This window comes from Parasteatoda tepidariorum, chromosome 9 (assembly GCF_043381705.1).
Source record: "Parasteatoda tepidariorum isolate YZ-2023 chromosome 9, CAS_Ptep_4.0, whole genome shotgun sequence".
Taxonomy (NCBI): Eukaryota; Metazoa; Arthropoda; class Arachnida; order Araneae; family Theridiidae; genus Parasteatoda; species Parasteatoda tepidariorum.
The window spans coordinates 49,327,301-49,332,002 of record NC_092212.1 but is presented as its reverse complement, the minus strand read 5'-3'; positions in this window follow the sequence as shown (position 1 = coordinate 49,332,002).

Genomic DNA, 4,702 nt, shown 5'->3' with positions numbered 1-4,702 from the left:
AATCGGAAAAGCTAATGAGGATAGTAATCTCCATCCAAATTAACAATGATCTGCCAGCGTTTTGGCAATTTTTCAATCCCTTCTACGAAGAACTGTGGCGTGCGCGAGTCCAGAAAGCGATTGACCTCATTTATAACCTCGTCATTTGAAGGGAAGATTGTGCTATCAAGATGCAGCTACAGATCAGAAATCATATAGTAATCAGAAGGCGCCATATCATGATAGTATCGTGGAAGTTGCGTCAAATCCCACTCCAGAGTGTAGAGCGTCCAGTCGGTCATCGCACTAACATGTTGCCGGGCTTTATCTTGACGAGAAAGAACCACCTTCCTTATGAACTCATTTTTTTGTTTTTCGCACAAAGCATCGCTAACTTTGATTAGCATATTTCAGTATATTGTACTGCTGATAGCCTGCCTGATTTTCAGGTACTTCTTATAGATAATTCCACAACAATCCCACCAGATACAGAGTAGCACCTTTTTGTTAGTCAGTGTTCGTCTTGCTACCGAATTTGCTGATTCCCCGGGTGCAGACCATCCTCCTATACGGCTTGTATTGTTGTTGTACACCCCCATTTTTCATCACAGCTCACAAATCTGTCCAGAATGTTCCCTTTTCTTTGATCTCTGAGCAGAGCCAAACAGGAAGCTTTTCTCCTGCCTTCAACAGTCAATTTGCGAGGCACTCAGCGGTTAAACTTAAACGTAAGATTTATGCGTTTGAGAGTATTAACTATTGTTTTTTTTTGCAAACGTCAAGCTCTAACGCAATAGTTCCTGTAAAAACATTTCTGTCTTGATCAATGATTTGCTTTGACTGGTCACAATCAACCTCAATATAGCGGTCAGAACGTGGCTCATTTTCAGTGTCGAAATTCCCAGCATTAAACTTTCGAAACCAAACTTTTACTGCATCATAAGAAACAGTATTGAAGCCTAAACTTTCTCACATTTTTTGTGGCATTCAGTTGAAACTGAGTTTATTTCGGAAAAAATAATGCATAATCGTTCTGATCTGTTGACGCAATTGCTCCATTTTAAACATTCTTTTGGTACACAAGATAATAAAGTTTTGGTAAAAAAATTACACAATTGTGTAGTTCCAACCTTCAGCTTTAGAATGCAAAAACCAGTTTGGAGAAAGGTTTACTACCACGGGAATGGCTGCTGTTGTACGGAGGTATCTTCCTTTGGTGGAAAACGTTTTACTCAATCAGATATTTAACTCTATTTACTCTATCAGATTGGATTTTATATTAAATGGCTCTTTCGTAAACTGGTTTACCTTCATAGTGGTCTGATCGAACTACCTATAAAAAGCCGTGTGGAGCCTTTCAGTTATAGGATGCCTTGATTTTACCATCTGAAAACGAAAGAAAAAGTAAAGGAAGACCAACTAAATTCAGAAAAATAATTATTTTTTGGCTAATGCTTGAAAGTACTTTTAATGAGACGTGTTTACATGTGAGTACTTTTGATTTACTTTTAAAATGTTCTTTCTTTTCTTGGATATACATCTCTAAATTCATTTGCACGTAATATAATTTTTTTTTTCAAAATAAGAAACTTCTTTCCTTTAGTAAGGACAATGAACAGATCTCTATTGGAGGGGTGACAACTGCTGCACTTTGAGCAAAACATCTAATGAAGGGATAGATATTTAAAAACTGAAATTTGCAGTTCTTAGATTGATTGTGGCATCATTTTAAAAGTCTCACGATGCGAGGAATCTTAGTACCAGTCTTGCGGATTTAACTGGGCACCTGGGACGCGAAGCGACCCGTGATGAAAGGAATGGAATCAAGTGATGCTATATACATAAATTTCGAACTATTCATTGATAGTAATAAACAAAATAAATTTAAATCAAATTTATTAAAGTACGAATCACATATTAAGAGGCAAATTTTGCTACCATTAGAAAAACATTGGAAGTTCTGTTATTGTGCTGAGAGATTGTATAGTATAATATCTCAGTTTACGAATATTTGAGTTTCGCGCAAAATAATTTTACCAATAGTGGAGGACTTAAGCCGAAGTATTGTTAAAATTCAATTCGTATAAAACTTACTAGATGTAATATCATGCATTTTTCAAATTTAATCCTTCTTTCTTCTTTATTTAAATAAACTAGGCACCTGGGCCGCGAGGCGGCCCCTATCCCATTCATCATTAAATTACATACAGTAAGGTAAACATTGATACAGTAAGGTAAACATTGATTTGGCAAACATTGTGGTAGCCATAAAAAATCAAGCCGTTTGCTTGTGAAATAATAAAACAATGAAAAAATTCAATATGACAAATTGACATTTTTACATAACATTAGAAATATTGATTGTAGACTTAAATTTAAAATAAAGATAAAACATGAGTTGATGTGTACAATATTGATATTTGAAAAATGAAAGACATTATTGATGAATATAGATAAATCATATCTTGATACATGATAAAATAACATATTTGGAGAAAATGCAGTAAATATATTTTATCAGAGAAATATTGCTCATTAAATACAATAGAATTTGCAAAAGAATTTAACGTACATAGGTTTATAAATATATATGCATAAATTGGCTATATTATCAGAAAATAAATTGGAATGTAATTTAATTTAACTTAAGTAAAAGTCTGCTGTGAAAAGTTCAGTCAATTTAACTTGAGAGTCTTGAAAATAAAAATAGAACTCACTGAGATTGAGATGTTTCCCCGATGACCCCCCGCAGAAGGCGGAGCACTTCTTCATTTTTGAGCAATTCTTGTAATTCTTTGATTAACGACACTAATCGGTGAGCAAGTTCAGGCGTCGAATTTAATGTTACTCGAGGGCTCCTTCTGTTGGGGCGGGTCTCGCACCCAGTAAAGTTGGCTGTGTGGTTTCAAATTTAAAATAAATTATTTATATACTGGATATTTATAATAACAATGGTGAAAAATTATTTTTATTTTAATTTATTGAAATAATACATACCTTTCCTTCAGCAGTAAAAGTCGAAGAGTATGTAGCATTATTATTCACGAAAAATATCAGTGGCTCGTAGGTGAGAGAATCCCTCTCATGAGACCACGATGAGCAAGAATAAAATATGCGCTAAATAATAAATAATTAAAAAAACATGCGCTAAATATTCATTCACAAGTTAGGGGTTAAATTTAATATATTGATTAAGTTGGAAAAGAGTAGAAACTGGTAGTAGCACAGTTTTATTTCTAGTTTGTTTTCAAACGAATAAAATATTCATGAAATTCGTGATTGTCATTTGTAAATGAAATTTTCAAACATTATTCAAATAATTAGAAATTACTAGTGCATTAAGTTGCTAATTAGCTAGGTACAATGTAAAATTTAGCGGAGCAGCAAGTAAGCAATGATTTGCCATTTACCTGAGAAAAAAATAGTTATTTTGAATCCTTTTTTTAGAACTTCAATATTTTAGAACTAATTATTTGTTTTCTCTTGTACTTTGATTTATAGCACAAAGTCAAAAGATTGAAGTATCCATATGTTACAAACTGCACTGAATATGAGAAGTTCTGGAGAGAAAACGATGGAATGGGGCCTTTAAGCCAAGCGGTACGCAAACAAATAAGTAAAATAATATGGTGATACATTACAAAACATTTTATTAGTTTTACCCGATAACCCTTTCTTTAAAAGAGTGCCTACTGTTGACGAGATTAAAAATCTCTTTTAGTAGTCCTGTTAATGACCGTTACTTTTAAAAAAAAACTTATTTTTATTCCCCTAAATCAGTTCGCTGGAGAAATTGTATCTTAGAAATTAATTAGCTCAAAAATCATTGAATTTGGATCGAGTAAACAGGCAGTAAACAAGGTTTTCACGGGTTACGAAACTTTTCGGAAGACATTCTGTTTATTGACGATACTTTAAAGTGCCACCTTCATAATTTTAAACGACCAAAGGCGGTACCAGAATTTCTTTCCTCTTGATCATTTCTTTCAAGAAGCCGAGACACTTGTATGTTCACCATTATATTATAGCAACTTAATTATCCACTTAGTTTAATCACTAGAGTCCTACCACTCTTTTTATAAATACAGGAACGAGTCACTACAAAAAATATTGCAAGTATAATCACTAGAGTCCTACCACTCCATTCATAAATGCAGGATCAAGTCACTACAAAATCTTGCATACGCCTCCTTTGTGTGGGATAGATTAACACAATAACTAGGATGAGATTTGCGTTTGAGGGTAATATTTTTTTCTAAGTGGCAAAATATATCTTTTACACAGAACTCTTAACCCCTTAGGGACGGGTGATTCAGAAAAGCATTCGTATAAAATCAGAATCAGGATGTAATCAAATAAAAAACGGTAACTTAATTTTAGTCGTTGCTAATTTGACAGACTTACTTTGCTTTTACTTTAATTATTGTTAGTTTAATCATATATATATATACAATGGTTGAAATCATATAAATCTCGGTGCACTGCCGCGATGCGGCATTAACCGATTCATCTGTAGTAGTAATTCGATGATGAGGAGTAGAGAGGTGGAATGGAGATGGGGGGAAGAGGTGGTGCTTATCACCAAAAATCGAGAGTGTATTTCGTGTGCTAGGGCAACGTCATATCCCTAAGGAAAAAGGCAGTGATTGGACTAAATTTAGTGTTATCGTCAATTAATTCAATATCTAAGAGTGAGTTAAAATTGCTGGTGGTACAGGTTTTT